We start from the raw sequence: 22,802 nt of genomic DNA on the forward strand, positions 1-22,802 counted from the left end.
TTGGAACTAGAATCACTCAGTATAGTAAATGTCGATCACGTAAAAATCCCAAATAGTCAGTAAACCACTATATTCAAATGAACACAGGCCACACGTTTCCATGTGAGAATGTGAAAACCATCCTCAGCTCCTTCACGCAGTCCAGTCTGAGAGCTGTCCTGCCAGCCAACCCCACCCCCTACAAAGGCAGCTTCACCTCCTGGGGTGCCCAACCACCTCCCCCTTTTTGTCTGTCTGCCTTTCAGTCTTCCCCAAAAGTAGGACCTGGATCACAGGCCTCCTCTTGTCGGCATTTAGAAATACCTCTATTTTCATTTTTTTTATAGGAAAAAGGCCTATAAAAAGTTAAGGAAAACTGAAAAAATAGAACAGATTCACAAGCACCTTCCTTCAACTTTCAGTGTTGAAATCGCTTGGTATTTTGAGCAAATACTGAGTACATATGCCGATATGAGAATTCCAACTAGAAATATAAAAGGAAAGAGACTAATATTTCTAAAGCATTTCCTGCAGGTCAAGCACTAGGGCAGGGAAGGAGGTATTATTGCGCATGTGACACAGAAATGGAAGCTACAGGAAGATTAACAACTTGCCATGGGACGCACAAGATGTAAACCCAGGATTTAGGCCCATGACTCTCTGGGCCCTTTCCCTACAAGCTCTGTCATTATTGTTAAAAAAAAAAAAAGTTTACTTAGCACATTTCATTTAGAGATACAGATATCTAAATATACAGTTAACATGACTTGCAGATAAGCTCAGTTCTTTCCGTATACTGGAAAAAGCACATATTCCCAGAAGGGAGCCGAAAATAGTTGCATCCCTCAGAGTCTCTCAGGAGGCAGGAAAAAGCCATGGAGTCTGAGGAACCTTCCGCAGGGAGCAAGGGATGCCAGAAGGTGGACTGAAACATTCAGGAAAAGAAGGTATGCTCTTGCCCGCCAGGCATTGAACAGCGTCTCACTGTGGTTAAGAGCAGGGAACATCAAAGCTGGGCCCAAGGCTGCACTACTTGCTAGCTGTGACCTTGGGGCAAGGTGCTTCACCTCGTCACTAGTTAAAAGGAAACAGAAATATGTACTTCACACAGCGTGAGATTTTGATTAGATGAAAAATGGGAGGTGCTTAGCACAGTGCCTGATGCTGGGCATCTGCTTAATAACTTATAACTCCGTATTAATTGCTCAGGAAAAAGACAAATCATTTACCCACCCTTTACGCAGGTCCCTGACTCTTCTTCAGCGAGGGTTGAAGTCAGCCTCGGGTCTGGCCTGCTAATCCGCTGGTTCCAACCCGCCAATAGGGCTACCCCGTGTTCATGGAGCTGGGGGGAGACCCTCTCAACTGCTTGCACCACAGTTTCTCTGGAGAGAAAAGGATCTTTGTCTACGAAAATACCGTAATGCTCATTGCTCAGGGTAGAAAAGGTGAGGTTCTGGGAGACATGGTGAAGAAGAAGCAGGAAGGAAAACCTAGCTGAGGAAATACAGAGGGATTTTGAGTTGAGGGATGGCAAGGAGGAGAAGGAGGAGCGGGAGAGAGGGGGAGGCGGTGGAGGGGGAGGAGGAGGAGGGGGAGGAGGGGAAAGGGAAGGGAGAGGAGGGGAAGGGAAGGGGGAGGAGGAGGAAGAAGGGGAAAGGGAAGGGGAGGAGGGGGGAGGAGGGGAAAGGGAAGGGGGAGGACGGGGGAGGAGGGGAAGGGAAGGGAGGAGGGGAAAGGGAAGGGGGAGGAGGGGAAAGGGAAGGGGGAGGAAGGGGGAGGAGGGGAAAGGGAAGGAGGAGGAGGGGGGAGGAAAGGAAAGGGAAGGGGGAGGAGGGGGGAGGAAAGGAAAGGGAAGGGGGAGGAGGGGGGAGGGAAAGAGATGGGGAGGAGGGAGGGGGAGGGGAGAAGGAACTGAGAGTGAGAGGGCCTGGACCTGCTGGGCACAGGAATGCAGTCAATTAGAAATTCCTGGTGGCAAAGTGACTTAACATGGTTTAAGAACAAGGAGGCTTAATATTCCACTTAAATGTTTTGCTGGGATATAAACCGTCCCCTGTGGCCTGCAGGTCTTCATTATGGAACAGTTCCTTGTGGGAGTGAACTGCAGATGAAGTGCAGGGGCAAGTTGAGGAAAAAGGATTGAGCTCCCCTGCAGGTCAGCAAGGAACACAGAGGAAAAGGCAGCTGTGGGAGGTAAGACACAGTGAGGTCAAGAGTTTAACCGGGAAACACTGCCTGAAAACAGGTTCGAGAATGTGCAGCAATCTGGGGGATGGCATTGGAACCTTGCAGGAGATAGGAAATGGGGGCTAGAGACAATTTTATTTAAATCTCAAAGGACAGGGCGACCTCAGAGACAAGGGGTGACCTCAGCTACCATCTGAGTTACATTAGCATCTCCAGATCAGGGGGAAAAGATAAAGACTGCGCTGTGATTAGTGGGATGGTAGAAAGCAGTCTTTTTCAAAGCTTGTTTGGATTTGACAGAGAAACTCTTCAAAAGAAACATGACTTGGAAGTCCACTGTGAAAACAGATAAAAGAATATCTATTCAGCTTGGTGTGTGTGCACATGCGTGTGGTGTGTGTGTGAGAGAGAGAAAGAGAGAGAGAGAGGAGGAGGGGTGACAGCCCTATCTCCCTGCTTCCTCCACTGTCCATTTTCCTGTCCCCCATACAGCAGCTCTTCTTGTGACTGGGCGCTCCCATCCCAGTTTTAAAGCCACATATAACAGTGCATCTATTTTTCAAAGACAGAGCACATTCAGGAATGCTTGGCTGGCTCAGTCCGTTGACCATGCGACTCTTGATCTCGGGGTCTGAGTTCAAGCCCCACATTGGGCACAGAGTTTAATAAATAAATAAATAAATAAATAAGGAAATACGAAAGAGGGAGCACATTATGCACACAAGGTCTCCAATCAGACTGCCTTTATGCATTGAGTCTAGGCAAATTACCTTAACACTTTTTTGCTCTTCATATAGATAATGGGTGTATAAAAGACCTCACAGGATTATTGTGATGATAAAATGCAAAGTTACATGTAAAGTACTGTAAAAAGTCTTAGCACAGAGTCAATAACGTTAACTATTATTGTTACTTTAATATACGTCCTTGGCAATGAAATAATATGTAGATATTAGATTATCAAGTAATTTCCAGGTTGGCAATTACCCCAAAGAGGTCTCACTGGACAGGGAAAGAGGATGGGCCACAGCAGAAGGAAGCTACTGGGGAGACACATCAGGGTGGGGGGCTCTGGGCAGCCTCAGACTGAGAGGAGAGTGAGGGGCACCCAGGGGAAGGAAGGTTCTCCATCCCAGAAGAGTAACCACCATTACCACTCTGAGTCAGAGGGTGTCTGACTTAAAACACACAACAAAGTTACTCCACTCACTGGGGAACTCAAATCCATTTGATTGATTTCCTTCAAACCACATGCTGACTCTGTTTTTTTAGTATTTTGGTCCAAGGACCTTTAAAATATCATTGGCAGAAATAAGGTGACTCAAACATTAAAACCCAATGTGCAGAGGAGTATGGTGTCCTGAGGCAGAAGGCAGAGCAAGATATCAGCAAAAAAGAAATATTCGCAATTCTACTGCTCCAACTGTATTCTCAAAGAAGAGCCATTATCAGGAATCTCAAAGTTCCCTACAATATCATTTTCTCCTCTGCCGCCCTGCAAAACTCTAGATTACACAGTGGAATGTGTGTGTATGCGTGTGTGTGTTCCCAAAACTTAAAAGACACATATTATCGGAGTAAATGATCTTCTAACAAAGTCCAAAAGCTGAAATAGTGCATAGTTTCTACCAAAAAAAAAAAAAAATTCTTGGAATTGTATTGCTTTTAATAAAATTTATTAACTTAATCATTTTCTATAAAAGGAGATGTTAAAAAGTAGAGGGAGTATAAAAATGATTTGTGGAGGCTCATAAAGCAATAAATTGTCCTTTGTAGAATGCAGGGGATGAGAGGGAAACTCAGCTTGCTTGTACGTACAGTAGCCACGTGAAGTCCAGGGCGGACTTCAGCTCCCCAGAACCCACACTGTTCCGAGGCTGCCTGGGCAATTTCGTTTTGTTGAGTATGTATCTGGGGACAAAGTTTGGCATCCTGGGGCGGGCTGAAATACAGGAGCATGGCTGATGCATTTTTGGAAAGAAAAATAAGAAAGTTTCTAAGACTTGGGAAAAGAGCCACAGTAAGACTCAGGAGTCCCTGGCATGGGGAAGCGGGCAAATGGAAAAAGAGAGTTAAAAGCCTGAAGGATAATGAAGTGTAGCCTTCCCTTGTGGAACCAAAGAGTGGTTCCATATGTCCTTATTGGCAGGGAGATTTCTAGAAAATCCTGTTATCGAGCATCAGAGAGTTTGGACAGAGATCAAATGAATTGCCCAAGGTCACACGCTGTGTCAGGGCAGACCCAGAGTTAGAACTCATAGCCCTGAAGTTTCCAGTCTATTGCTTGGCTCCTTAAACCACAAACGCTTGTCAAGGAAGAAGTCTCCCTAGAGCTGAGGCAACACAGCTGGAGAATATTAACCCCAAGGTTTCAAACAGGCAGGATTACACTGGATCACAGATCTGTAATCTGTTTCAATGGATACACAAGGAAAGCTGATGAGCAAAGGAGGGCTGGGCAGGGATGGCTGAGGAAACAGGGAGGTTAAATTAGGTGACCAGATCGCCCCACCCAACAAGCCATCACCCTCAACACACACACACACACACACACACACACACACACACAAATAAACGTTATTGGCTGATAAATTCAAAAATACTTGTCTGCAAGAAGAATCATTGTTTTAGAATAAGTCACTGGTGTGTGTGTGTGTGTGTGTGTGTGTGTGTCCACGTGTGTGTGTTTTCCTTAGACCCAGAAAAGAGACTCCTATTAGATCAGTAATTAGATATGATTAATTAGAAGATGAACAAAACAAAGCAAAACAAAACATGAGGGCAGTTAAGTCTAAGGTCATTGAAGAAAGTACCTTCTATTTTCTGAATGATCTTGTACTCCTGGGTTGGCAAACTTTCTTGGCCATTAACTCCATTGAGAACTGATTACAGCTGTGGTCCTCTCCCAGGAAATTGCTTATGGACCCATACCCCCAAAATCAGAATTAAAATTTCGGGAGTTCAAAGATTCCAGAAGTCAAAGGACCCCCTGTATGAGAAGCCCTGTTGTAAGAGGCTCTGCAGTGCTCAGAGGAAGGTGTGAATGGTGTTGACTGGTCCGAAGGTTCTAAAAACCTGTCCATAATCCAGCTGCCTCAAGACCACATAGGATACTTGTTAAAAAATACAGACAGACATCTGAGTATCTTCCAGATCCTAATGAATCTAAATTTGCAGGTCTATAAAGGTGGGGCAGGTACCAAGGAACCAGCATTTTAACAAACAGATACACAGTCAGATTTGGGAACCACTGCTTTGGACAACTGCTTGGTGATGGCTGTTATCTACTTGGAAACTGAATGTGACAAAGGTAAACAAAAGTTGGGAGAGGAGGATGTAAGAATAGTGATCATATTTTCCAATCCTGATTTGGGACCAATGGTTTAACAATGGCAAAAATATTTGACATCTGGCCCATCCTAGGAAATCTGGGACATATGGTCATCGTGATATAAGATGAAAAATGTCTGAGAAATCACTGCTTTAAAGATAAGATGACCAGATGGTCTACATTAAGATGGAAAGTTCCATCATTTCATTTCACATCCTGCATCTCTGATTTTCTCTTGCTTGTTACCTTCTCCTCAAGCTATTGAAACACCCTTCTTCCTTTTATCTCCAAATTTCTCCAACTGCTCCATATGTCAGGAAACCTCACTCTGGCCCCTTCTGAAGAGCCTCAGGGCTGGCTCACAGGCCAAGACCAGCTTCCGCTGCTCTTTGTTGTGTAGGCAAAGGCTCGAGAGACAGCCTAGTTCCTTCTCCTTAGGCACCTATGTCCACCCACTCCACCGTTGAGCCTCTGTCCTCTCAAACTACAAGCCAGGCAGCAAAATGCAGCTTAGCATCTCCAGCTGACACTAAGAGTATCCACACTAGCCCATTTTTATCCCTGATCCTTATAAGGAGAAAGAAAGGAAAAAAACAAAGTAATAAACATGGAAAACTCCCTGTTCACAGTGTTCTTTCTATTGCATTCCCTGGGCTATCATTGCTGACTTCCTTGTGTATCTTCAATTTTTTGCTTCCCATTTATTCCTCAACCTGTTATGATAATAAACAGAATAGCAAAAATTTATATAATATGTATTACATATATAAATAAGAAAATATAATAGAAATGTTTTAGAAGATAGAATGAATAAAAACACATGATAAATTGTTGGTGCTTACTTCTAGGACTGTTTTACTGTTTCAGAATAGCTAAAGGAAACAGACTGCAAAATACAAAACATACTCCTCACTATACTTACCATAGTGGTTTGCCATATGATGTATACTGAAAATAGATGCTGAATTAAATCAAAAAAGTTTAAAGACTGATAAGAGAAAGAGCTCACGGAGACTCTGTCCACCTAAAAATACAAGTTTCTCCCAGTATTTTACAACCTTGCTCCTCTTGCTACTAGGCTAACAGTGAGTAAGGCAGCCCTGTAAATTAATACCAACAATCTATTTGTTTTGAAATTTTTATTTTTATCATTAACGTCATTTGAATAGCCATTAATGAAGTCCCACGCCATCTAAGTTATCTCGTGTAAATTTTTTCAAAAATCTTGTGAGGTAGGTACTAGCTTCCCACACTCTACAGAGACGGAAAATAGGCTCAGAGAGGTCAAATATCTTGAGCAAAGTCACATAAATTGAGCACGTCCAACCAGGGTTGTGCTGGTAAATGTTTACCAACCAGCTCTTTGGGGTCAGGGAAGAGTTCTGATTTGTAATATTTGTTGGTTCCCATGGTATAAATACTCCCAGCAAGGGATCTCAGGCTGCCAAGGCGATGTCACAGAGCACAGAGCTGGGAAGGGGATGGGCACGGTGACATCTTAGCTGTGGCACGGGCTCCCACACACTACCGTCTGAATGCCGGCCAGCCGTACTCAGAGAGGGGAGTATTCATCCACTGCACCATTCCTGTGATCCTAGGAGTATGAAAATGGGACACTGGCCATGTCTCTCTCCTGACAGTACCAAACAAATTTGTAGGAGTCAGATTCTTTTTTCATTCATTGAAAAAGTAAAATATAGAGGAAGGGCACCCAATTATTCGGTTGTTACTATGTAAGCCTAGAATCAGAAGTGAAAACTCTTGGGGCGCCTGGGTGCCCCTGGGTTAAGCATCTGCCTTCAGCTCAGGTCATGATCTCAGGGTCCTGGGATCGAGCCCCGCGTCGGGCTCCCTGCTCAGCGGGAAGCCTGCTATTCCCTCTACCTCTGCTGCTCCCCCTGCTTCTGCTTTCTCTCACTCTCTTTCCTGCTCTCTGTCAAATAAGTAAATAAAATCTTTAAAAGAAAAAGTGAAGACTCTTTGTGGACAACTTTGAAAGCTGAATTGGAAGTAATATAGCAAAAAAAAATCATATAAAGTATGACAAGTCTACTAATGGGAAATATCATTATTCTTTTGACACGGGGCCCAGCTTCTTCATTTAAGACTTCCTTTTTTCAAAACCAAATGTTTTAATCCAATAAAGTCATACTACTTAGTCCTCAACTGTAACATCAGGGTTTTTTCCGCTTCTCTTCTTTCATCTGTACCCCACATTGGCTAAAATCATTCAAATGTCTTTGACTGATTACTCTCCAAAATACTCTAATATTCATCTATTAAAGTTACACATCAAGCAATTGTCTGCAATACCTGTCTATCTCATGACTATTAATGAAAAGGAGAAGAGAAAAGCATCTATCTCTCCATTCTGAAAGATGAGCCCATGGCATCCATTAAGTGCCGATGCCCAAGAAGAAGAGAGCTGGGTGGAGTAAAGGTAGGTCTTCAACACTGACTTTAAAATCAATCATTAGGGATGCCTGGGTGGCTCAGTTGGTGGAGCATCTACCTTTGGCTCAGGTCATGATCTCAGGGTCCTAGGATCCTGGGATTGAGACCTGCATCGGACTCCCTGCTCAGCCGGGAGTCTGCTCTTCCCCCCTGCTCATGCTCATGCTCTCTCTCTCTCTCTCTCAAATAAATAAATCTTTAAGAAAAAAATCATTAGCCTGGTGATACAACACAAACGAATGTGAGGGAAAGGATTTTAAAAAGGCTTTGCCTGGTTGACAAAATCTGTGAAATAAAAGGTAAGAACTATTTCCAGTATGATCATAGAAATAAAATAAATCTTCTTTCTCTATCAGACTTTAAAACCTATGACATGAAAATATGTTCTCATATCCATCAAAAATTTCAGAACAAAAGTCATACACCCGATGGAAAGGCCATTTATCACTAATGCATAAAAACTGGTCAACACAAAAACAATAAGTAGTAAAAGTGTCAGAATGATTTGCTCCGTCTAGGTTTTAATATAAAATGTTTAAGTACCCTGAATGAAGAAAAATGAATGGATGAATATCATTTGGCAACACGAAATACAGAATATATTTTCAGTTATTTGTCAGGGAACTTCTTTAGCTTTCATGGTGGATATACTGGCCTACTACAGGATGGAAGAAAATAAGACAAATGTTAAATATTAAGGAATTACTAGACAAGGCAGAAGCAGTCATGACTAATAATTCAGCAGATTCAATAATTTAATAAAAAGCAGTTCTATTAAAATGAGAATACAGGGTCGCCTGGGTGGCTCAGTCAGTTAAGCGTCTACCTGCCTTATGCTCGGGTCATGATCTCAGGGTCCTGGGATCAAGCCCGGCATCGGGCTTCTTGCTCAGTGGGGAAACTGCTTCTTCCTCTACCTCTGCCTCTGCCCGTTCCCCCTCGTGCTCGCTCTCTCTCTTTCAAAATAAATAAATAAAATATTTTTTTAAAAATTAGAATACAAGAGGCCTGGCAGTATCTCCGACGTATAGGTTCCTATAGAAGCAGACATGTTCGTAGGCCTTTATAAATAACAGAAATTCACCTCTGAAAGGATGTGTGGAAGGCATCCCCAAAAGCTACCTAACCAATGTGGGATTCCCACGGTATCCCTGGCCAGGGTGGAAGAGGTGGTGGAGGTAGCAGGGGTTGGGGGGCTGGGGGGGGAGGGTCTGCCTCCACCTAACACCACCACAGAGAGAAAACCCGGCCATCTCTGGGACACAGTCCAGTGTTGGACAGCTCCATTGACGAGGGTGCCCAGCTTGGCTCAGTGAAAACGTCTAAGTTCAGACCACTGACCCTAATTATGCCTCCCAGAAGACAGAAGCACAGCAACAGAAAGCACATAAGATTTAAAAACACAAAGATCAGACTTCAATTCTGATGTCATCCCCGTGAGCGTGTTGAGACCAAACCATTTAGACTCCGAGCCTCAGTTTCTCCATCTGCAAAACAGTGACAAAAATAGCTACCTAGAAGGAGTATGAAGATCCAATGACATAATGATGTAAAGTGCTTTATAAACTGTAAGTCGCTATACAAGGAATAGATGATGTGAACTCAACAATCACTTCTCACTATTTCCAACTATTTGACAGTCCCTAAATTATTTAAAAATAGCTACCGAGTGCCACCAAGGGTTTTTTGGGGGGGGGCGGGGAGGGGGTGGATTTCAAAACAGAAGGAATCAAGACATGTTCCTAGGCTAGCTGTCTCTGCCTAAGCGTTCCAGTTTGGTCATTTGGTCGTTACAATTCTGAGAGAGCAGTATGCCTACCACTTCAATGATCCACATGGTCACAGCAGAGGTCTGGTTGGATTCTGACATATTTTGGCAGGAAAGCTAAAGCATTTCCTGTTGGATTAGACGTGGAGTGTGAGAGAAAGAGTCAAGTGTGGTTTCAGGAATTTTGGCCTGGGCAACTGAAGCATGGAGCCGCCACAAAGAAAGATGAAGAAGGCTCTGGGTAGAGCAGGTCTAGAAGGAGGATCAATTAAATTTGAGATATTTATTAGACATCTAAGAGGAGATGTCAAGTAGTACTCTAACAAAATAGGAATAAAAAGACCAAAAGGAAAGACATCAGCGGCATATAATGTTGAAACCAATTCAAGAGTCCTTTGAAAATAATTCTTGGGATGTTAGCTTTGCAACAGGCCTAGAAACCAATTGGTCAAAATTAAAACACGGAAACCAGTGGAAATCTCCAAGAATGGCTTCTAGCAAAAGAATGAAGTGGTTTACAAGAAATACACAATGTGATTACAGAGCAGAGGTATAATAAAGTAGAAATATATTTAAATTAATTCTATTTTTCTCTTCTGTCATTTCCCTCTTTTTCTTAAGTCTGGTATTGGGGGAAAACACTCTAGTGAGTTCTGAGATTCAAGATTTTCATATTTTTAATAAACTGTGCTATGGTATATAAAAGGCAACTAAAAACAGGAAGAAAAATATTATTTGAGATAATCTGATGGAATAATTATGAAGAACCTGAAGACATGATTTTCAAAAATTGGAAAAACGTTAAGAATAAGAATTTACTTGGCCTTTTTTTTTTTTTAAGTAGCACAGGAGGCTTGTCGCTGAAACCAAGAAAGCACAGTCATTGTTTTCCACTAGAGATATGTATGTAGTTACTGGTTTTCAATATTTAGAATCAACTTACAGGCAATGGTCTGAAGTAAACAAAATTTTTGAGGTGTCTTGATTTAAATCCTCTCAGATCTGAAAACTTAACTCCTCAATACCACTAAGGGTTATTTTTATATATGGTATCCTTAGTGAGGATCTACAGTGACTTGTTTTAAGTAGCGAAGTTTCCTTTCTTGCTTGAAAAGGTCAGTATTAACTGACCTATTATTTCTTCCCTATTATTATTAAATAATAATTTTTTGAAAAGAAATCCAACCAGGTGAATTTATATCAGAATTTTACTGGACATCTGAGCTCTTTTACTGTGAGAATCAAAACTTCTTCTTTTAAAAATATGTCAAAAGCACGCATTTCATGGGCAAACTTCAGATAGCATGAAAGTATAAAGCTTCAAGCCCAACAGAAACCTTGGAGGAGATCTCATTCAAAGTCTGGGACTAGATGGCCTCCCAATGCTTTCATCTACCCTTGATCATCCAAGAGCATTCATTAAGCCCCTGTATGACAAAGGTGTTCTGCTAGACATTAAAATGGTGCTCCTCTATCTTTCAAAGACATAACCCCAGTCTTTAGGAATGAGTCCTTCAAAATAGTAAGAAGTACAGGCAAACGTCTTTGGAATGTTTTTCTCAAACATTAAGCAAGAAGTAAAATAAAGGTGAAAAACAAAGTATGAGTTAAAAAGAAAAGACATAATACTCACTTGCCTTGTAGCATGGTACGAAAAACAGTCATAACTATTCCTGACCTTTAATCCACTAAAGATATCCTTTTCATATTTGAACTGGAAACTTTACTCAATATCTGGATTCATTTATATGCAAATGGAAAAATCTACACTTTGCCAGGACAACCAACCTTAAGCAAATAAATATATCCTGATAAATATGTTGTCCTCAAGCCCACACCTTTTGGAATGGACTGCCTCTTAAGATTTAAGCTCTCCTCAGGGTGCAAGGTAGAAAAGGGGATCACACCCCACTTCTATGGAAGACCCTTGCTCAGGGACTGTAAGGGGCCTTAGCCCACTGCCACCTTCAGGTTCTTCCCTCTTCCTACTAATCCCACAGTTACATAGTCCGCCACACGCTGGAAATGGACTACCTATTCCCCAAACATTTTTCTTTTTCTCTGAAGATAACTAGGTTTGTACTCCTATTCCATCAACTACTAGCTCTTGGATCTTGTGCAAATCACTTGAACTTTAGCCTTGATTTTCTCAAAACAAATTTATCATACCTAGTTCTTGGGTTTCTTTGAAGAAAAAGGAAGATCGTATATATAAATACGTAAACATATCCTGCAGTGTCGGGTACACAGTAGGCATTCAGTAAATACATAACTGCATTTTGCAGTTATATCTTTATTATATTTTTGACATTTTAGATAGTCATCCCGGAATCAAAAGTATACAAAAGAGGCCTTGGAAGGAAAGGAAACTGTTCCTGTTTCCAGGAGTTAATTAAGTGCATTAATTAAGTCCTAATGATGTATTAAACATTTTAAATGGTGGGTGACTTTCAAGACTGAGAGCAGGCTCTTGTATACAATAACAGCAATAACAATTTGCTTTACTTTTTGTGCAAAGAAGAGGGCTCACGCTTCATGTTTGAAAAGGTGTCATAGACAATGAATGGGATAAAGCTGAAGCAAGGAGAAAGACTCAATTTTTAAAATAAAGCATATACTTGGTCTTCTTATTATATCCAGCAAACTGAAAATTGTTTGCATTTGCTCCATATGACATTTGCATGTTCCCTAACAATCTAGGAGCCCCAGAGTACACACAGCCCACGCTACCATGCTCTAAGGAACCTCAGAGGTCCTGTATTCTGTCCCACCTCTCCTTTGAACAGATGGGAAGTCAAAGCATAGGCAGATGAAGTTCATGCCACAAACATGTATCAGGTAGCTGCTCCATCTCAGGCCCCGTGCCTGCTGGGATCTGAACTCAACAAGGTCACCAGGACCTTTGGATTTTCTGTCGTATTATCTTCTTATTTTCATGATAGTAACAAGTGAATTTCTTCCCACCTAAGAATTAAAGGGCATAAATTAAAATATCACAACAGATCATCCCGTTTACAATTCTGGGATTGGCAGATTCTGGAAAAATGGATTTCTGGGTCGCTGGGGGTGTCCAGAAATATTTTTGTTTCAATCTCTCTTATAAAAAATTATCAGTGGTTTGTTCATCTATATTGCACTGTCCTGAATCTGTAGAAGAGGGAGGAGGAGGAGGAAGAAAGAGGAAGAAATGCAAGAACATCTTTGATGGTTGAGGGGCCTGTGTGCCCTAGCTGTCTCTCAACACACTTACTGCAGGGAGAATATGAACACTATTAGATTAAACAGCTGGTGGACTCGGGATTTGGTAGGGAATTAGAGTTTGTTTTTAAATTAATTCTATTTTTCTCTTCTGTCATTTCCCTCTTTTTCTTAAGTCTGGTATTGGGGGAAAACACTCTAGTGAGTTCTGAGATTCAAGATTTTCATATTTTTAATAAACTGTGCTATGGCATTTATTTAATCCTTAAAAAATAATAGCACAGGTACCATTAAGCTCTGGCACCTCTCCCTAACCAAGTCCACCTATAAAAATGATTACCATATTATAAAAGTTTTTAGTGATGTTTATCAAATATTTCTCACGCTCAATCTTCAATATATATGGTAACATTATTCTTCTTGGCATATTGTAATTAAGTGGGCCGCCCAACCTAGTTCTGGACAAATTGCAACTGAAAGTGTTGCCAATCTAGTTTTGGACAAGATGTGAGCTCTTCCTGAGTCTCTTTTATGTAAAATTTTCGATTGGTGATGGTCGAGCTCCATCCATCTGGGTCCCCAAATAACTACAATAAAGCAGTGACTTCCAAAAAAAAAAAAAAATGACAACCATATAAATTAGCATTTCTCAGAACATGGTCCTCAAACACCAACTGTAAGACGCTGCAGGAAATAAAGATGCCACAGCGAAATAAACACATCGTAGGATCATCTCCTCTTAGAGACTGATGAGTACACTGGGCTCGCAAAGTCTCTACAAAACCCAGCAGAGAAGAAGCCTGGTTGTGCTGTTCAAGCAAGCCAGTGTGTCCCAAGCTAATGTACAACTGTCCACGCTTGTAGCAGAGCATCTGTTAATACCCTCTGAACGGCCATTGTGAACAGACAGGGGACGCAGGCTGTTAGCCACAGGGAACGCGTTGCCTTCTCGAACGCAGAACTCAACGACATTAAAAGAAAGCACGAAGAATGAAGGAACATCTCTCAAAGTCAACCAGATAACGGAGTGGGTTTTGAAACGAACACTGCCTTGGGCTTGTTTATGCTTTTTTTATTTATCATTTTCCCCCTACCAGAACGATTCCCTGAAGGAAACTGTAGGCTTTCAGAGAGCAAGGACCGCAAAAAAAAAAAAAAAATCTTAGGCGTATGAATTAGCACAGATAAGACCTTCAAAACCCAACAGTAACAACTTAAAAGTTAATAGAAATCAAAAGTATGAGCTCTAGCCTTCACTACTGTGCTGCTTAGAAATGCTGGGTGCATGGTCAGATAGGAAGAGAACACCAAATGGGGGTGCTGACTGTCGCAGGAAGGCTGGGCCACTTGGCTTACTGTCCAAGAACAAAGCCATCAAAGATGGGGAAGGCGCTATGTCAGAAAGTCATTGTATATGCTCTTTGTCTTTGTCTCTCTCTCTCTCTCTCTCTCCTCCTTCTATCTTGGGTCTGGAAAATAGTCATGACTGAGGCTAAGTGGATTCTGACTCCCCATGCAACCAGAGAATAAGCTGTCTAAACACAGTTTCTAAGTGTGCAACAGAAATGTAGCAATGTGGATCATTCTGGCATTTTCAGCCAGTGCCCCAGGGGTTCTCCAGCCTCATCGTGTTCCTCCTCAAGCCCTCTTCTAACAGCCCGAACTCTGACTTTCAGTGGAAGACAGTGGGTACACACAGGCTTTCAGAGTCTGGGATAGCTTATTGAAAGTGTTCATTGACATGTATCATATGATCTCACTGATATGAGGAATTCTTAATCTCAGGAAACAAACTGAGGGTTGCTGGAGTGGGGGGGGGTGGGAGGGATGGGTGGCTGGGTGATGGTCACTGGGGAGGGTATGTGCTATGGTGAGCGCTGTGAATTGTGTAAGACTGATGGATCTCAGACCTGTGCCCCTGAAACAAATAATATGTTAAAAAAAAAAAAAAGAAGAAGAAGAACAAGATAGTAGAAAGGGAAAAATGAAGCGGGGGGAAGTGGAGGGGGAGACGAACCATGAGAGACTGTGGACTCTGAGAAACAAACTGAGGGTTTTAGAGGGGAGGGGTGTCGGGGAATGGGTTAGCCCGGTGATGGGTATTAAGGAGGGCACGTACTGCATGGAGCACTGGGTGTTATATGAAAACAATGAATCACGGAACACTATCGAAAACTAATGATGTAATGTATGGTGATTAACATAATAAAATAAAATTAAAAAATAAAACAGGAAAATAAATAAATAAAAACATACAGAAGTTCCTATTAAAAAAAAAAAATTATTCATTGAATTGGGCTCCCAGGATTTCATCTGTGGCTTTAAAATTCAAAGTATACTTGTGAAATGCAAATGTAAGTTCATTTCTAATAACCATAATAATGTTAACTAATCTTATTCAAATGCTACCATATTCCAGGAACTACAGTAAGAGCTTTAGATAGGTTGTTCTCATTTAATCTTCACGGCCACCCTGTGAGATAGAAGTACCCCCATTGTAGAGATAAGAAACCCAAGGCACAGAGAGTTTAGGTAAATTTCCCAAGGTTGCACAGCTATCAAGGGATGGAGATGATCTTTCCATCTTGACAGGCTGACTCCAGATCCTGTCCTCTGACTAGGCCTGATACCTTGCTGCCTCTCATTAGTAAAATAAAAGCTTCAGTTCTGATTGGCTATCAGTGCAAGTAAAAACAAAAGTATAGTTCATAGATGTCCTGATTTTTCTTGCTTGCCTGGTGGTTGAGCGTGGGCGCTGGAGCAGGGTAGCCTCGGTGGAGAGCCCCGCTCTGCCTCTAACCAGCTGGGTGCCTGTGAGCAAGCGTCTAGCCTCAGTCTCCCCATCTGCAACATAAGGATAATTACTAGAATTTATTGAGCACTTATCTATGCCGTGCATTCCAAACACTGTGCATATATTAATATACTTAATTCTACAAAGTAGGTAATTATTATCTTTAATGATGAAATGCTTTAATGCGGGTAAAGAACTTTGAACAATGCCTGACAAAGCGTATCAATAAATGTCAGCTATTAGACACATGATGCACACACACTTAAATTTTGTAACACATCATTATGATCTTACTCATCATCCTAACAGCATCATAGGGATGCTGCTACAAATCTGTGGCATATAACTTTTAAAAGGGGGGTTAATCTAGGTTTCTAGCAGTGCTTTGCTGCAATATAAATGTATAAAACACTAACACTAACATGTGATAGTGGTTTAAAACCAGCAACTGTGGGCGCCTGGGTGGCTCAGTCCTTAAGCATCTGCCTTTGGCTCAGGTCGTGGTCCCGGGTCCTGGGTTCGAGTCCCGCATCGGGATCCCTCCTTCGAGGGGAGCCTGCTTGTCCCTTTGCCTTTGCACCTCTCTCTCTCTCTCTCTCTGTCTCTCATGAATAAAAATAAATAAATAAAAATCTTAAAAAAAAAAATAAAAGCAGCAGCTCTGCATACAGGCTGCCCAGATCAGAAAATGAGCTTTACTATTTACTAGCTATGTGACCTTGGGCAAGTGGCCTACGCTGCCGGTGCCTCAGTTTCCTCACCTGTAAAATGAAGAAAATAATAACGTTTGCCTTTTAGGACTGTGATATTTAAATGAGATAATACAGGTAATGTACTTAGAAACAAGCTGGGCAGATAGTCCAAAAAAGTCAGCTCTATGTAGTAGTAATGCAAGTCTACCTAACTCAGTATATCGTATAATTTTGTTTCCCTCACAGAAGTACTGCCCCAAGAGAAACAACGGAGCACCTGTGATGTAGGGATAGCATTTGATCTAAAAGAAAACCAGCGCTCCAGGGGAAGACCCAAGAACTCTATTTCCTAAAGTTCGCGGAAGGACACCTAGGCTGTTGGCGTCCTCTTGGCAACCATCTCGCCATGGGCAACCTAACGTGGAAACCTTCCTAGGGTATTGTTTTTAAGTCATTACCAACCATCCTGATACAGCATGGGGCATAAATGACACTAAGGAAAACTGAATTTCCTGGTGCTAACTTGTTCTACTTGAACAGGGCATGACTGTTTACAGATTCACGACCTAACTGCCTTTTCATTTTCTGTGTTGGAAAAGGAATTGCACCTCAAAGCATATGGTCATTCTGGAGTTTTATTAGTAAATCTGATGTATCCTGAGAGCCAGGAAATGTACAGCAAGTACACATTCAAGTGCCCGCTTGTACTTTTCACAGTGGGAAGTCGAGCCTCACGCCACTGGAACCAACCGTGCTCAGGTAAATGTCTGAAATGATTGTCCTTCCCCAAAGTCTACTTCCTTCCCCAGCCTCCCCAGCCTCCCCAGCCTCCCCAGCCTGGGTTCTGGATCAGAGGAGCAGTGTAGATTCAGAGGGAAACTCTGACGTGCACTCCGTGGCCTTGAGAATTACCATAATTAATCTTAAACTGACATGGGGCAACATGGAGGTTCGTGGCTGGAATTTGAAGTCATGAGCACGAATAAATCCTCTTGGCGCAAAGTGGAGCCACATATAATAAGCTGTTAAAAATCAGGATTATTGTTCAAACCAGCACTCTGATCCCGAGGGCAGTCCAGAATCATGGGGATTTTCTGGTCTCTTCTAAGAATGCCCCATTTCCAAACACTCAATTTGGGGTTTGTATTTTCCAAAAGGGAGCAGATGAGGTGTAAGTTGACCCATGTTTTTCTTACCCATTCGGAGTCAAATGTCTGGCTCATTTGGGAACTAGATCTCTTCTAACAAAAGTTTGAACTAGATTTTTTTTCCTTACGTGTATATGTATGTGTCTATTTACTATGTTAATACTCCTCTTTACTCAACAAAATTTATGAGATATAAATGAAAAAAGAAATTCTAAAAATCAGGGCCAAGAAAAATAAGACCCAAGCTAAAGCATCACCGGTGAATATAATCGGGTCACAGATTCAATTTTAAGCTTCCTGATGGTCAAAGCAAATAAAGAAAAGGTCTCTAAGAATGAAGTTGAAGGGACTAAAGATATGCAGCCAGATTTAAATGATTACTTCAAAATTACAGGTCAGACTATTTCAACGAATGTGTGTCTACTAAAGACTCACAGATGCACAATAGGAAAAGGTTCCCTTCACATGTGTCTCTTTCAGAGGAATATCCTGCAGCCTTTTCCAGCAGAAAGGCCTCTAGTCTCTAGAAGGAAGGTCTCTACAAACAACTGAACTTCAGTTTTTAAACTATGGTCAATATTCCTATTTTAATCCCAGGAAATGGATTATGACCACATAATGGCCCTTATATTGCCAATAATGCATTCTCGTTTTGCTAAAAGTAAACCAAAAACAAAGCAAAACAAAAATCCTCCCAGTTTTGAAATGTGGACTCACCAAGAATTGAGAAAGAGATCAGGTCTCCTTTGCTGGTCCAATGTAATTATGCACAGCAAAAGCTCAGTGAAAGTGCTGGATCAAATTAGCCCCAATTCCTCAAATTAGCCCCAATTTCTCAAGTATAATCATAAGCCACGGTCATTGTTCTCATATGATTTATTAAGGATGTTAAGTGCAATTTTAGAAGTATTCATATATAAATAAACTGAAGTTAAGAAAGTTTATAAAAGAAAAAAATCATAATTGTATAGGATAAGGAAGAAGGGAAAAAGATGCAGCGGGAAACTACCCCAATATACCATCCTGGTCTCTGGTACTTAAGTGTATTATCTAATTTAATCCCCACAGTAATCCTATCAAGTAGATACTACCTATCATTGTTTTACAAATGAAGAAACCAAGGCTCAAAGAGACTCAAAAACTCACTCAAGATCTTTCTCATAGGAGGGCACATGATAGGCCCATTTGTTAAGTGTTGGAAACCGAAAAATCAAACAGTCAAGCTGTCTTTCTAGTATATGTGAGAGTCAGAACTAGAACTTGGAACTTCTCTACTGTATCACAGTTGGTATGATCTTAAAGAGAAGAATTTGGAATAGCGGTTTCATTGATAGAAAGTCCGTAACATTCTGAAGACAGAACTTAAGTTAATAAATAAAAATAATGTATTTTCTTTCTCTCTCTCTCTTTTTTTTTTACCCATTTTGGCTCATTGGTAAGTAGACTTTGTAAGTTTATTTGTGAATTCAATTATTGTGCCAGAAGTACAAAGGGGTATGATTGAGATAAACTAAAAACATAATAAATGGACTAAAAATATACCATTTTCACAAGGGAAACCACAATTTTCTAGGCTGTGTTCCCTAGAGCTAGAGAATATACTTCTAATGAGCTTTGAGTAATCACATAAATTGAAAACCTAACCTTGTAATGCCTGATAGTGATCTAAACTACTTAGCTATGTTTTGTATTATACCACAAAACAGTGGTTTGTTCACGAAATGTAACAAAATATCTTGTGTTACTCATACTTTGGCCTTAGGCTTACATGTGTTGAAACCATAATCCCCAACGTATTTCAGAGTATGTTTAGACAACCAAAGTTACTCTATGAAAATGACCCAAAAGGAAAACCCTATTCCATTAAAAACACAAATTGCTAAGAGTTAAATATTTAAGTATTGCCTAGAGTGTATAAAGAAGATTTAAAATCTAGTGCTCATTTTTCCCACTTAAAACAAACAACAACAACAACAAAAATGAAAAAGGAACATTCAGGAACCATGCAGGAAAGTTGTAAATTAGCTATATCCTGATCTACTTCATATCTGTTGCATTATGTAATGCAGAAGAAACGAGATACTACAGCCCAAGAAGAGGCTGTTTGATACGGAGAGCTTCAGACGCAGAGAGAAAGAGGCTACCCTGGTTGGTAAATGTAGACTTGTCAAGAGTAATGTCAAGGCAATGTCAGGGGATCCCACTAGACATCACAGTTTGGAGAAGCTCAAGCCCAAATACCTGAAGCCCATCTTGGGAATGTTTAGGGACATCATTTAGGCTGAAAATTCTCCGAAAACTATGGTAGTTAAGACTGTAAGCGGTGGAATCAGACAGAAACTACATTGGAATACCAATTCTGTAATTCACTAGGCCCACGATTCTAGGAAAACCCCTTCACCTTCTTCCTTCACAGAGTTGAGAGGATTAAATGAGATGGTATCTGTAAAATACTTAGCAAATCCTCCCGGCACCTGGTGAGCACTCACAAGTTTTAACTACAGTTATTATCTTCATTTATTATTGTTATTTTATGAATAATCATTGGGCCCTGAGTACCTAATACAGTGCCCCTAAATATAAGGGATCAATAAATGCCTGCTAACTAAATTGAGCTTTGGGGCTAATGGCTGGGAAAATTATATTGGTCCACTTAATTATAAAGGTAACCTTCTAAGTACTGCTGTTCAAACTCTGGGAGATACTGGGTTGGTCATCACATAAGACTGGGAAACCTAAGTTAAACAAAATCAGTATTTTCTTTCCTTCCTGCAGAACTTTTCAGAGCCTTTATTGAGACCAGGTGAATTATGAATCTCCCAAAGAGACAGAAGATGCAGTCTGCATTGCTTCTTAAATTTACTGTTCTCTTTCCTCGTCTATAAAACATACAATTTTACAACATGATCTCTAAATTCCTTCCCTCCTCGTTAAGAGGTTAGAGTTCTAGGCATTTTTTTAGAACTAGCTATGCATATGAATAGAGATTGAAATGAACGTTGATCCCCCCCCTTGAGATCAGAACAAATTAGATCTTTTTCCATTTTCCCATTCCAAAGCCCACCTGAAAAGAACTGAATCTTTGATGTTTTATCATGTATATAACTTAATCCTGGCTTTAGCTTGCACAGATCAAGTTCATCAAGATTTAAGTCATTTCGGATTTAATATGACTTTTTGAGAACATGCATTAGATGCGAAAGCTCGCAGGCTCCATAATGAGGACTCAATCATGTAAGAGCACAATTTTTTTAAACTCACTTTTAAATAGGTTTCTCATTAAGATAAAATGTTACCCAAATCCACATGCTCGACAACATTTCATATTTAAAAAGCAGGTAATGAAATTGTTATCTGAACTAAAAGAGGCCTGTGAGATGTTGCATTTTTGCTTATCTCTCCCTCTGTCTACACAGACTTCCTGGACACTTCCACTGATTCCTCAGGCCCCCAGCTGGCGAATCCCCAGTCTCCCTGTGAGCCATGTCCCCTCTCCGAGCTCAGGACCCATATTTCTGGCTACTTAGGGCATATCCTTACACACAGTCACCTCAAATTCAACATGCCCCAAGTTGAATGCCTCACTCCGGCTACACTGAATCTTTTTCTGCTCAGCCAGGTGTCATCCACCAGCCAAGCTGCCTTCATTCCTCCATCTTCCTCATCCTTCACATCCAGGTCCAGCTCTTAAGCAATTGTCCAGTGAATCCTTTTCCCAGGATCCCCACTCTCATTTTTTTTTTCTTTTCTACTCCAACAGTTTCTTAAATAGCCTCCTGTTCACACTCTGATGTTCCCCTACCCTCTACCTTCCTGAGATATTTCCACAATGAGAAGCAGTCATTTCTGCCTTCTGGTTATAATCTTTCCATGAGTCCCTATCACTGGCTGTACGATCCAATCTGCTCAGCGTGCTGGACCCCCTTCTTTCTTAATACCTTTTTATGTTGCAAGTCTAAAAGCTCTCCTTGTAGACCAAGCATCTTGAGATTCCAGGTGTCTCTTCTCTCTCTCCTAGTGCTCTACACCAGCTTGCAGAGTGCCTGATATATAATAAGTGCCCCTTAATCTGTTAAAGGACTAAAAAAAAAAAAAATAATGCATGGAACTCAAGTACAATTTTAAGCCCTGATACTGGAATATTAATGTTTAGAAAGAGCTAAGTTAAACTTAAGGGAAAGCATTCACATATGCCAAAATCTTCCACTCTCCCCCAAATATGACATGCTAAGCAGAAAATGTGAGTAAGTGATTCTTCTTGTGATTCTATTTACTCTAAGCACAAAGACATACTTTGATGTATTGTGCCATTTACAACATGATTAAAGCCACATTCAGCACAGGGAGGAAATGGGTGAGTATGAAGTTGACAAGGGTGGAACATAACATGAGTTTTTGTTTGTTTGCTCAGATTAACATGAGTTTTTGTTTGTTTGCTCAGATTAGATTTAAAATTACCCTTAAAAACCTCCAGTCTCTGCTTTCATGACCATCATTTTACTCCAGCAGAGCATCAGCCCTGAGAAGAAAATCTGACCCCGTGTAGCAAAAGCTTGAAATTCCTCCGGCCAGGTGCCCTGGGGCGGCCGCATGTGTTGCTCTTCCCAGCAGAGGGCGCACAGCCCCCAATACCTCGCCGGACCGGTCCGCAAAACCCGTGGAGCCCGGGGGAAGTTGTTCAATAAACCCAAGCCTCCAAATCCGGGTCAGTGCGCCGACCTCCTGTCCTTGCCTGCTCCCTGGCGCTCTGTTCTCTTCTTCACACTCACACTGAGGTGTCCGTGAACTTGCAGATCTCAGGCACACCGGGTTTGGAGCAAATGGGGAGAGGGCAAACGGGAGGCTTACGAGTGTTCACTTAGGAGTGTGATGACTTCTTGGAAAAGCAAACTTTAACTCACTCCTACTTACCAGGGCAGCTACAGAAAAGCGTCCTCCGCTGGGTATAGCATACACTCTGATTCCTTCATGCTAAGAGTGAGAAAGGGAACCGAGAGGTGGTTTTCAAAATGCCCCTCCCCCAGCTTGAAAAAAATTATTTTCTGCTCTTAGTGATTTGGTTTAGATGGTTGAGGCATCAGAAGTGTAACATTAAGGTCATCAGGCTATTAAAAGGCTGACGGCGGGGGGGGGGGGGGGGGGGGGGGGGGGGGGGGGGCCGGCCCCGGAGCGGAGAGAGCAGTGGGGGGGGGGGTGAGGGGGGGGGAGGGGGGGGCGGGAAGAAAAAAAAAAGGCAGCCAGGGCAGGT

At 41.5% G+C, this 22,802-nt stretch overlaps 1 protein-coding gene across 1 annotated transcript in view; it reads right to left on the reverse strand.

The window, feature by feature from the left end:
- The window catches only part of SUGCT (succinyl-CoA:glutarate-CoA transferase), a 732,205-nt gene that overhangs the window by 230,694 nt on the left and 478,709 nt on the right, over nucleotides 1-22,802 (reverse strand). The gene's annotated exons all lie outside the window — the stretch shown is intronic.

The sequence above is a fragment of the Phoca vitulina genome, unplaced genomic scaffold, assembly GCF_004348235.1.
Source record: "Phoca vitulina isolate PV1807 unplaced genomic scaffold, GSC_HSeal_1.0 scaffold44, whole genome shotgun sequence".
NCBI classification, from domain to species: domain Eukaryota; kingdom Metazoa; phylum Chordata; class Mammalia; order Carnivora; family Phocidae; genus Phoca; species Phoca vitulina.